This window comes from Sceloporus undulatus, chromosome 2 (genome assembly GCF_019175285.1).
Source record: "Sceloporus undulatus isolate JIND9_A2432 ecotype Alabama chromosome 2, SceUnd_v1.1, whole genome shotgun sequence".
NCBI classification, from domain to species: domain Eukaryota; kingdom Metazoa; phylum Chordata; class Lepidosauria; order Squamata; family Phrynosomatidae; genus Sceloporus; species Sceloporus undulatus.
In genome coordinates, this window is record NC_056523.1 from 206,835,702 (window position 1) to 206,848,725 (window position 13,024).

Sequence of the window (13,024 nt, forward strand, 5' to 3'; positions counted from 1 at the left end):
CGTCAGAGGCTGGAGAGGGCGGGGCAGGGGGCAGGGCCCCTGAACCCTATCCCCGCCCCCCTCCAGTCAGTCTGAATCTGTTTAAAGCGGCGTCATAGGCCAGGGGCGGGGGCCCCGAACAGTTCCCGCCCCTCTCCCAGTCAGTCCGGTCTGAATCCGGGAAGCAGAAACGGGGCAGAGCAGAAACAGGAGAGAGGGGAGAGAGAGAGAGCGAGAGCGGCTGAGAGGGAGAGGAGAGCAAACCGCCTCTGTGGGTCACGATGGCCTAGAGAGAGTCTGACCCCCTCCTCCCCGCTTTTGAAGGAGCGGTTGCTTGGACGCGTGGAGTCGATATGGCATTGGACGATTGAGGTTCTTTAGAACGGGGTGGCTTTCCCGCTCCTTCGCGGAAGGGGCGTGGCTGTTGTGCGCGCGTGGAGGGGGCGTGGCCAGGGCCCTGATCCGGGAGGCTCCGATTGAGGCATTAAAGGCATCGACTAAGCACATCCAGCTTTGGTTAGTCCTGGATGGGATCCAACAAAAATCAGGCACTACAGTCTCTATTTCAGAGGAAGGAACTGGCAAAACCCATCTGAGGCATCCAGCTCCTCCCACCTGTGCCTGCTCACACTGAGGGCCTAAATCCCCCCAAACGCCACCATATCTATCTGATCCTGGATTGCTAAGCAGGGCCAGCCTGGGTTAGTCCTTGGGTGGGAGTCCACCCACAAAAAACAAGTGCTGCACTCTCTATTTCAGAGAAGGAAATTGCCATTAAATAAACCCTGTAACCACTTGGCTATCCACACCCACTCCCTCCAGCCTCCACCTGAGCTGCTTGGCCTGGGAAGGAGGCTGGCATTGCAGATCCCCGGAGTTCCTTGGCTGCCTTGGCTGCCTTACCTCATGGCTGGAGCCTCCCCTCTTGCCCAGACTGCAGCCCTGGGGGGGAAGGCAAGGCGCCACGAAGCAGGGGGCTGGGGCTCCTCCTCCTCCCTGCAGGTGCCTCCTGGGCAGGGCCATCAGCCGTCCTCCTTTTCCCGGGACGCGTCCTCCATTTCACCCTACCCAGGGGGGGCATCCTACAAGATCCTACCTTTGGAGCATCACTCAGAAGCAGGGCTTTCCTCAGCCATGTCCTCTATTTTTTTCTTTTTAATGTCCTATCTCTGCGTCTTTGGTCCTCCGTTTTTCCCTTGGGGGTCCTCCCTTTTGTGGGGTGCTTTGTCCAGGACCCGTCCTCCATTTCAGCCTCCTGTCCCGGAGGAATTCCCAAAGGTCCTCCCTTTGGAGCATCACTATGCAGCCTGTATTTATATTTCTAGGAATGTTTCTAGTTTTCTTTGATATTTTGCTTGGAGGCCCTCCAGTTTGTGGTGCCTTGCCCTCCAGGGCGACAGAGTCCTCCTTTTCTAGGACATGTCTTTCCATTCAGCCTCCTCTCAAGGAGAAATTCCAAAAGTCCTCCATGTGAGCAGGACCAAGAAGCACATATCTATCTTTATTTAACACTAGGGGTGTTTGGAGCGTTTATTTGGGAATGTCCTCTATTGTTCCTCTATTTTCCATGTCTTCCCTGCACAGTGCCCTTTCTCAGGGCCTGGCGCCATTTTGGCACCTTTTAGAGACAGCCATGGCACCGCCCTGATGCGCCCTTATTCCACGGAATCACTACTAGTAGTAGTACTGCTACTACTACTGTTCCTCTTATTATTGTCATTCTCCTCACAACTAAATAAGATGAAGATGGCATATAGCACCTTTGGTTTTAATTCCAATATTACATTCTACTGTAGTGGGCAAAGTAAACACAGATAGTTTTTATTTAAACAGGCCACAAGGGAATGAATTAAAGTTTTTTGTTTAAAGGTCCCACTGTTTTTACCCAAACCTGTGCATGCAATCCTTTGTGGAGTGGTGGGCTAAGCCCAGAGCTTGGAAAAAGTTACTTTTCTGAGGCTAATTTCCCCAAACCTTCAAGAACTGTAGTAGTAGGGTGGATTCTGGGACCTGTAGTCCCCACTCAAAATATGCTTCCCTCTGCTAAGGCCAACACACTAGGTTTTGGGGTACTACAACACCCAGAATCCCCCAGTTCATAAGATGGGCTTTCCCAGAAAAGTTCTTTGGGGGGGGGCTTGGCTTCACAAGTCCCAGAACCATTGCAGCCGTGCATGATGGGAAGGGGGAAAGCCCCATTTCCCCCTTTCTCCCAGCAATAAGGCCTGGCCTGGCTCTTCCTCCCCAAAGGGCTCACCTTTCCCCATTCATCCTCGAAGATGGAGGCCTTCCCCCTCCATTTTGGAATTTCCGTCCAATTTCCCAAATGTGCCCCAAAGGTCCCATAGTCCACCCTCAGAGAACAGCAGCCCTGCAAGGCTGGCACCCAAACCTTACGCGGCTTTTTGCACTGAGTCCAGAAGCCGCATCAAAGCCACGCTAGCTTGGTGGCAGCTTCCAGACTCTTAGGACGCATGCTCATTGAAAACCATACCTCCAAAGTGACTTGAAGCAGCTTTTTATGGCTGTCTGTATAGGGCCAAAGTTTCATATGTTCTCTGGAACCTGGACTCCATTCTAGAACCCAAGACCCTGCTTCAGCTGTTGGTTCTTGGCGGTTGGAGGCCAGAGGCTGCTTTCTGTGTGGCTCCTTGGCCTGGACTTGGCTCAGGTCCCCTCCCTTGACCATCCTCCGCTTCAGGACTTCCTCAAAGTGAGTGAGGGCCGAAGAGCAGATGCCAAGCGTGATGAGGACAGCCATGTTGTCCCTCATCTTCCCTGGCTCTCCTTTCACCATCTCTCTCCTTTGTTTGCAGGTCTGCAAAAAACCTATTCAGGGTGTTCCCATGCATCAGGCGCAAAAATAAGGACGATGATCCAGAGTAGCCCTGCTTCCTTCCTTCCTTCCTGGCTTCCTGTCCTCTGTCTTTCTTTCCTTTTTTTCCTTTCTTCCCCCCTTCCTCTTTCTTACCTTCCTTCCTTTCTTCCTTCTGGGACATACTAAAACAAATGGCTGTACTGTACTTGCCCACAGATAAACCATTACAAAAATACTTGCCCATGGCAAGTACTCTTCAATGATCTCTGTGGCCAGTATGGAAATATCTCCCAATAATTCCCTATGGCCAGTATTTCTCTATGGGCAAAATTTCCCCAATGATTCTTTATGGGAAGTATGGGCTCTATAAAGACAGGCCAAAATAAAGCTGCTTCGGGTCACTTTGGAGGTATGCTGTTTAATGATGCGTTTCTGTGTCTAAGAGTCTGGAAGCCACGCAAAGCACACTTATTGGCACAGCTTCCTGACTCTTAGGAGGCATGCATGATTAAACAGCATACCTCCAAGTGACCTGAAGCAGCTTATTTTGGCTGTCTGTATGGGGCCATGGTTTCTCTATGGGCAAATATTGCCCAGTGATCTCTATGGGCAAGTATGGGTATCTCTATTGGCAAGGAAATATAATAATAAAATCACCATCATCATCACATAATATAATAATAATAAATAATTACAGTGGACCCTTGTTATACACTGGGATTTGGTTCCAAGATTCCCCGTGTATAACAAAATCAGTGTTACTCAAGTCCCATTAATATAATGACATAGCAATGGTTTCCCTATAAAAAATAGAAAATCAAGGTTGATATTTGAAATGTATTTTTTAAAAACATTTTCAAACCGTTTATGCTTGAATCCGTGCATAAAAAATCCGCATATAGAAGGGCCGACTGTAATATCCTTTTCCGTCCCTCTGTCAGTCTCCCAGATGATCCTGATGGGAGATTCCTGAGTTGCTTGAAGAAGTGCGAGTCGTATGTCTTTAACGGTAATGAAAGATAGGCACTTTCCCCCCCCCCCCCACACACACACACCGTTTCCTCACCTTTTCTGCCCCAGATTCATTCTTCTTTTGTCTTCATAGTATAGCAGGTGAATAAACCTTTCAGCTCATGGGTAACGAAGGGCAAAACGGGGGGGGGCGGATGTGTCTCCCTTCTCGCTTTTTTAGGGAACGTCTTTTAGGCTCAGGGCCACCCAAAGAACCATTCCCTTGTGGACCGGTTCTCTCTTCCACTTCTCATTCATTTATTTGTAGAAATTGGAGAGCCCCTCTTCCGCCACAGAGGCTGATCTTAAGTCCACATCGGACAGCAGGTAAGGTCTTCTCAGTTTGATCCTGGATGGGAACCAAATGACACCTATGAAGATAATATAATAATAACACAACAACAACAACAGGATTTATTTATATGCCGCCCAGTCACTGGAATCTGGGTGGCTTACAACAGAGGGTTCCCTGCCCTCAGGCTTACAATCGAAAGCACACGCACACAAAGGGAAGGGAATGGTTAGGAGGGAGGGGATACAGGTCCAGCATTCTTTTCTCCTTCTGAGCCTGGACCAAGGCAGTGGACCGGGGAGGGCTCTTCTTCTTTAGGCTAGCCCTGGTGGAGCTAGCCAGCCTATTTGCTCCCTCACAGTAGAAAGATGACTGATAAGGAGGGAGGAGCCTCTTTCTTTCAGGCTGCCCTAATGGATGGATGATGATGATGATGATGGATGATGATGATGATGATGATTTGATGCATGATATCTCTTGTTCCCTGTTTCTGTATTTTCAGTTTTGAGGCGACTCCCTGACACTTTGCTTGAGGCAGACGCGTAATTGTAATACCCACCTGTTTGATTCGGTTAATGTAATAGAGTCCATTTCCCCCCTTTCTTCTTTATTGGAGGACTGTCCAACATCATTCTTTTTTTCTCTTGTATCTAGTGAAACCGAAGAGCAGGGATCCGCTACGGGCATAGGAAAATGGAGACTGGGCGACGCAAGTGCAATCAACTCATTTCGCTCACCAGGTACAAAAAAAGGACAAAACTGGCAGAGGTGAGGCTTTTCGAACAGGGCCACCCCAGACCATTCCCTTGCAGCCCCTGTTTAAATACTTGAAGCGGTTCATATACTCTTTGACCTTCTCCTCCTCTGGGTTAAAATCCCCAGCTCCCTGACTTGTTTCCTCATACGACATGGTTTCAGATCCTTGACCATCTCAGTCACTCTCCTTTGGACGCATGGGTTCCAGTTTCTCCACATCCTTCTTGAATTGTTTTGCCCAGCAACTGGACCACCAACATTATTTCCAGGAGAGCCTGCCTGCACCAAAGAGATAGATTGCCAGTACAGTGGTACCCCCGGGTTACAAAACTTAATTCGTTTCCGCCGCCGCTTTCGTAACCCGAAAACATTCGCAAGCCGAAATGCCATAGGCGCTATGGGGAAAAGCGCCGATTTCGTGGAAAAAAGCCGCCCGAGAAAGCACCAAAAATTTTTTCGTAACCCAAAAATACCTTCGTAAACCAGCGAACAGTTTTTTTTAATGGATTTTTTTTCGTAACCCGGAAATTTCGTAAGGCGGCCGATTCGTTATCCCAGTGGTGTACCACTGTATTACGTCCCTTGATCTAGAGACTTATACTCCTATTGATGCAACTAAAATAGCATTGGCCTTTTTGCTGCCACATCGCACTGTTTCACTCATGTTCACTTATTGGTCTCTAGGACTCCCAGATCCCTTTCACATGTATAAAGTCTCCTTAAAACAGGTGTCTCCCTAATCTATATCTATGCATTTCATTTTTCCACACCCTAAAGAACTCTGAAGAACTTTTCAACTCATGGGCAAAAGGCCACCCCCTTGTAGCCCATGTTCTCCCCTCTCACTTCTCTTCCCCTCCGTTTATTATCGGATTCAGTCGCTGATCCCCTGCCCGTGGCAGACTGGTCCTGGGCTCAGTAGCTTATCTCTCCAACAGCCGAATGACCCGTGCATGAAGATGTTTCTAAACGAGGGCTTTCCCTCGCATCGTCCTGTTTTGTTTCCTGGCTCTTTTCTTGCTCTTTTCAGAGTCCAGAAGTTAGGGGAGAACTTCCAATGAGAAATGCTGTCATCGGGAGTTTGATTTGAGGCGGTGAACTTAACTTCTTTCCCGGGTTAAGAAAGGAAGAAAGAAGCTCTTATATGTTTCTTTTAATGTTACAATCCCGCTTTGGGGATTATCGGAAACTGTTTGTTTTTTACTTCATCCAAGTCCTCTGCAGTGGCTTTCTAATATAATGATCTAGTATTTCTTGCACCTTGTCTTTTGATACCAAAGATAAGCGTGGAGAACCAAAACTGAGCATTTAAAACCTTCAAGAGACAATAGTCCCCCCCCCTTTTAAAGTTATCCAACCCAAAATCTCCATATTAAAGACCAGGACCCCCCAATAGGAAGGAAGGGACACATTCCCACGGCTTTTCACTTGGGCCATCATTCTTTTCCCTGGGCTTTTGTCTCTTTTCCCCTTCTGACAGGACGATGGAAGCCTTGCATCGGCTGTGCAAACGTTCACTGTTGCACCCAAGCAGAGAAGTGGGACATGGCAAAGCCATCCTCAAACAGATCATTTGGACCTGATTACTATCTCATTACTTGGAATCAGAAGAACGTGGGTTACACTCCTCCTCCACAGATGTGCCCCCATTTTCCCTCCTAGGTGGTTGGGGGTCCGCATGGATGCCATTTGGCTCTCCTTCCCTTCTCTAGAGCTCGTGATCAGCTTCATGTGTGCCGTCCTCTCTGAAGGCAGCTGCAACCTCAGCCTCCCTGTCTATCTTCATCATGAAAACTGAGTGAAAGTGAGATTCTGAATGTTGACTAGTTGCCTTTGGCCAATCGGTACGGAGCTTACCCCTCACATGGCTCATCCCACACGGTAGGAAACCCAACAGTTTCCCTCCCCTCCCTTCCGGTTGTTTACCAATAAACCTGCTTTCTCTTCCTCGTGAAGGCGATCAGCCGGGATTCAAGGACCCATTGTAGCAGACCTCAAGCAACACCCAGACCCTGAAGGAACCAAGTCGTTTTTCCACTTTTTACCCCTGGCCACATTCTTGGTCTCTGCCAATACCAACCCAAAGAGTCAGGGAACCAGAAGGACTCAAAACGTTACCTGGTTCCCGGTTAGTTGGCTTTGAAAGGCAGCCTTGGGAAGAAGTTTAAGATAATAGCCCAATGGGGATCTAACAGTAAGAATACAAAACCACACCCTCAACAACCATCTTTTCTGTCCCCTGCAGGGACAGATCTATTGACATCTTTGGAATCCCTGCTCCAGAGGCTGAACCTGGTGCACGACATGAAGGCCCTACTTCCTTCCCCTTCACCATGAGCGCCCTGCACTTCTTTCGCTAGTGAGTCCTGGTTTCCCTCTGTGTCCCTCTCTCTCTGTTCTCTCTAACTCTGGGGATGTTTTTACCTCTCAAGGGAAGACTCCACCAAACCCAAAGTATCTCTCTCCTTCCTTCCTTCCCCCCACAGAACCAAAACGACCATACCCTTCCACTTGTGCCATGGCTTCTTCCTACTCCCAAGAGCCTCCTCTCTCCAGCCGAGGTCTCTAAGCCATTCCCAGAAGACTCCCCTCCGGACTCCCTGCTTGCCTCTGCGCAAAGTGCAAGGATCGGCATCCGACGGCCTTCCCATGCTGCTGCCCACTCGAACTGCCTTGCAGACATTTACCCCATTTGGGCGACGGGATAATCAACCAGTTACCCCCACCAAGTTAAAAATGTCCCATCCCACGTCAGCAAGCTGCCTGCCCAACAGTTTCCAGTGACGGTGACACGCTAGCAGCCAAAGAACACCCCCTACTGGCTTACAACTCCCAGAGTAACCAGCCGGGTCTCAAATCCCCGCTCTGTCCACCGCTCTGCCAAAGGAAGACCAGAGGGAGGGGGAAGAAAAATGAGTACTTACATCAGACACCATCAAAGAAAAACCCCCGCCCACAAAAAAAATCCCCCTTCCTGGTCAGTGACGGGCTCAACCGAAACAAGACCGGCATTCCAAAAGACAAACCCTTCAACCCCTCTTGTAAAAAACTTTAACCATCCCATCCTAAAGAACCGCACCATTCAATCCTGCCCAAACCCTATACCTTTCCTTCCCGACTACTAATCCTCCCCAAAAAAAAAACTCCTTTCCATGATCCTCTTTGCCTTCCCTGACTCGACCGTCCTTCCATCTTCCCTATTCTCTATCATACCATCCCCCCTCCTTTCCTTTTTACTTTGTCATTCCTTTTCTCTTACCCCTTCTCCTAATCTTCCCGACATTCTTCCTTTTCTTTCCTGCTCCCCCGCGTTCCCCTATCTCCTATTAACTTACTTTCCCCTTCCTTCTCCTTCCTTCCCCCTTCCTTCTCTTCTTATCTTCCCCCCCTTCCTGTAACTCTACTTCCTATCCTTATCCCCTTCATCCCTTCCCTACCCCCCCTTCACTTCTTCTTTTTTCTTTCCTTGACGATCTATCTGTTCCGGCCCTCTCCCTCCTTCCGATTCTTACTCCTGCCTGATCACCTCCTTACTTTTCTTTCTTCCTGGGAACGGCAGCCAGAAGAAATGCTAAGTCCATAACCATCGATTCCCCGGCCTACCTTCCGTAACTAAACCTAACACACATCCACCGGATGACATAATACTAACACTTACTTAAATAAAAAAAATAAACAATGAACTTGCTAAAAACGCTGCGTCAGACCCAACCCCTCAAACCATTTTTATTTTTTTTTTCCTTCATTTCTATCTTCCTTTCATCGTCCTCACTTACCTTCCGATCTAAAAGATCACTTCATATCAATATCCTTTCTAAATACTAATCCCTTCATTTTGTTCATCTCATCTCGAATCTTCCTTCCGTACCGCCCTCCTTGCTTTCCTGCTTTCTTCATTCGTCACTTTTCTCCCTCCTTACCTCCTTTCCACTTCCTTCCTTCCTTTCCATCACCTTCCCCCCTCTTCAAACGAAATACGTCCTAAACTCATTCCTAATCTATCCTCCCTTTAAAACAAAACTTAAATATCCTAGAAACCTCCAAAAAACCGCACATCCCTTCCGAATCCCTACCTATACTACTTCCACCTACTAATTCCCCTGCTATCTACCTATTTCTAACGTTCAATACCCTCCCTCCCATCCATCTATTTACTTATCTTATTCCTTTCGTTCATTTCTTCACTATCCTTCCTCTTCACTCGAACTCCCTCTTAAACCGTCTTTCCATCATAACCTATTCCTCGTTCCTTAACCATCACCTCACCTCCTACGTTCACTAATATCCTTCCTATCTTTTCATCTTTCCTTCTTTCCTCATTCTCCCTCCTCCTTACCTCCTCCCTCTTTCCCACCTCCCTCACACTACCTTCAACCTAATTCCTACCACCTTCCTTCCTTTCTTTCCTTTCTGAATTAAAACCTACTTTCCCAACCTAACCCTAACTTCACTTCTCCATCTAAACCCTTCCTTCCTAAAACTTCCTTATCCTTCTTTTCTTTTCATTCTTTCACTTCATTTTTTCCATCATTAACTATCCTCCTTCCGATCCTTTTAACTATCTTACCTCCCTCAACCTATAACTCTCCCCACCTCCCTACCCCTATTCTTTCCACCACCTATCCTTCCTTCTTTCACCTTCCTTCCTCCTCCCTTCTTCTCCTTTTCCATCACTTACTTCCACTTCCTTCCCTCCCCCCTACCTCCTCCCTCTTTTCCTTCCTCTTTTCTCTAATAATCTCTCCATAAATCAATCCCTCCCTTTCCCGAAATTTCGTTTCTTCTGAAAGACCTCCATACACTTCACCTTTTTCTCCTACCAACTAACTTATTACTTTTCCTTTCAACTTACTACACTTACCTTCTTCCTTGAACCTTTCTTCAATTCCTTCTTTCTACTCTCACTATAAACCTCCCCACCTCTTTCCTTTTAACATTTCTAATCTCCCGTTATAAATCTCTTACCTCCCTCGTAACTTCCTACCTTACCTCCTCTTTTTTCTCTCATTCTCTCCCCTTCCCCCTGTCTCTCTTCTTCTCCACTCCCTTTCCCTATTCTTCTTTTATTCATCCCGTCTCCCCCTTTCTTTCATTCCTTCCTTCCCTATCCTTCTTTCTCTATCAATAAACTAAATTCATTCTTTCCTTCACTTCTCCTCCCTTATATCCTTCCTCTCTTCCCTTCCCCCTTTTTTCTTCCCTTCTTCCCCTTTCCACCACTTACCTTCCTCAATCCCATGCCATTCCCATAACCAACAAATACTCTTACTTTCCTACTCATTGACTTCCCTCCCTCCCTTCTTCCACTAGCTTTGCCTCCCAGCGGGACAAGCCGCAGCAAAACCCACAGAACCCCACCATGGGGGGGCCAAAGGCAGCAACGCCCAAAAGCACCTTCCTTTACTATTTGTAACATCTTCCATATTTGTGATTGTTTATTGCATTACTTGTCTTGTTATTTATTGTTGTTGTTATTATTAATCTTGCATCTATCTGTATTGTCGTATTTTTTATTACTGTAACTTTTTTTTTTTTACTGTACTATACCTGTTTCACTCACTTCTCTTGCCCTTTGTTTAGAAGTTATACTTGACACTCTTGTTTTTAATGACTTTTCTTAATAATAATTTTTATATAATCTAAACCTTTATCGTTACTTTAGTATACTTTGTGTTCATGCACTTTGCTGTTGTTTTTTTTCTCTTCAACCTTTCCACCTTACTGTATATCTCTATTCCACACACCCACACACATATTCTCTCTAGAGAGAGATTCATTAGTCATGATCAAGGCCAGCCCTCCCTTGTTGCCACGCATTTGAAAAATGTGGCAAAGGTATTTCCTGAACTCCCAGTGGTTTTGCACCAGAGTATCTCCATGCACAGTTGGAATGGGAAATTGTCCAACTTACTTGATTTAATTACAGGTTTTTTTTTCACCTACATAAATACCTCTCACAGCTTCCGGCAGCGCCGCCCCCCCCCCCCCCCCCCCGGCCTCCCTTTCATACCTCCCCCTCCTACCCCCCCATCCACCGCGTTCCAGGTCACCCCCCCTCAGTTCATCCCCCTGGATCAGTCCCACGCCGCACCTCGAGAGAAAGACCTTTCCCTTTTTCCACACATCTCTCCTTTTTATTTTTACGTGCCTGCTTCCAAAGGCACACCACTGACCCGACTCCCCATCTCTTATGGTGCCCCCCGCCTTAGTTGCTCCCTCGCCCCTTCCCCCCCCTCTTAGCTGGACCCCGCGTCCCCCCCCCTGTGTTTGCCTGGCCAGCCTCGTCTTCGGCTGCTCCGGGTGATTCTGGCACCTCCGTCCCCTCCAAAAGAAGAGAAGGATGGGGACAACTCCCAACCACCCCCTGCAAGGTCTGAAAACGCTCTCTCTGTTTTCCACGTGTAAAAGGGAGAAATAGAAGTGTCAAGAGTTACAGCTCTCGGTGGGCCATAAGACAGGTTGTTGGAATTGTTTTGCCTCAAGTATTCCTGACCTATGGCGACCCTAAGACACAGGTTTTTCATGGTAAGTTTCTTCAGCAGGGGTTTGCTTCATTGCCATCCTCTGAGGCTGAGAGAATGTAGCTTGCCCAAGTTCACTCATGTCGTCATGTATGGCCAGGCAGGGATTTGAACCCTGCTCTCAGAGCCATAGTCCAATGTCAACCACAATGCCACAGTGGCTCATTGTACTCCCTTTTAAAGGCCAGAATCTGTAGCTCTTGTGGATGTCAATTTTCCTGCTAAGTTAACTAAAATGCAAACAATTTTGAACTCAGTTTCCAGCAACTGAAGTAACTGAAGATAAAGGAGGAAGGTGGGAGGAGGAGGAGGAGGAGAAGAGAGAAACTGGGACATTTTACAAACACGTGACAAAGTGGGGGAGACCCAGAGGTTAAACTGGGATGTTCTTGCAAATCAGGACAGCTGGAAGCTATGGACTGCTGGATTTTAAAACAGAGGAGATGTACCATTTGTTTTGGTCTCAGGGCGCTTTCTCAAGCCGGTGTGTGGCTGAAGCAAATAGATGCTGGTGCTTTTTGAAAGCATTTTGGTCTGCAGCAATTAGTCCATCCATCTGGTCTTTGGTCTTCCCACCTTTTCTACCCCTCCTTCTTTCCCAGCATTATGTCTTTTCTAGTAATCCATGCGTATATACACGTAATATATGGACTCAGCAGCATCTGGACTAAAAAAACCGATTATGAACTAAAAAAAACCAGGAGCAGAGAAGGCATTAGTGAGATCTCCACTCCAAAGCAGGACTATTACCTCCATGTGCTACATTCAAAGTATAATGGTTTTGTTAGTCGTTAGAATCAGTATGTGGGGAGATCTTTTAGCACCTTTGAGACTCACAATAAGTTGGCAGCATGAGCTTTCCTAGGGAATCGAAGTCTTCTTACCTCATATTGCGTTAGACGAAGTGGAAGGCAGGTACAGACATAACCTGGCTTCCACTCCACCAAATATATAGCCCTGCTAGTCTCTGGAATCGTCTGTAGGATCTTGTGGCACTTTTGGACGATGAACGAAGAACCGTTGGCAGCATGCTTTTCCTAGGTTCAGTCTGCTCCTCAGATACTGTATACATTTGATGCAGTGGAAAACCACGGACAGACATATATATCCATTGGTATGTGAAATGTCAGTTCAAATTCAAAATCCTTGTCTGTGGAAATGAAGAAGCGGAATCCAGTTTCTCTCTGTTACATCCATGGTTTCATCCTTCTATTTTGCTGTGCCCATCTATGTTAATTTATAGCCGTGTCACGACAAATGGCTTACTACTGGGGCTGTTACAGGTGGAGCCTCTTTATAATGGATTCAAATTGCAACCGAGGGCAAAGAGACACGTTACGCAAAGTTTTTGCTGTGTGAATCAGACTTTCAGCCTACCTCAGGCAACATAAATTACAAATATAAATGTAAATGTGTGTATTTATTAGCCTGCTAAATATCACTGAATTCAAGGACACTTACTTCCTCCCCAACTCTATAATAGGACAGCAATTTGGTGTGTCTTGGATGTAGGGTAAACAAATGGTTCTTGGGGAAGAGTTTGTCAAATTATGCCTCAGTCTTAGGCTGCGGTCTACACGGTAGAATATGCAGTTTGAACTGGCATTAGCACCATGGCTCAATGCTATGGAATCTGGGATCTGTAGT

The 13,024-nt window shown here is 47.0% G+C and overlaps 1 long non-coding RNA gene across 1 annotated transcript; it reads left to right on the forward strand.

Annotated features, from left to right (window-relative positions):
• Positions 1-2,792: 2,792 nt before the first annotated feature.
• Positions 2,793-4,132, forward strand: LOC121920231. Its single transcript, XR_006101709.1, has 3 exons — positions 2,793-2,861; positions 3,739-3,806; positions 4,077-4,132. It is a non-coding gene; the product is annotated as an uncharacterized LOC121920231 (long non-coding RNA).
• The last annotated feature ends 8,892 nt before the right edge of the window (positions 4,133-13,024 follow it).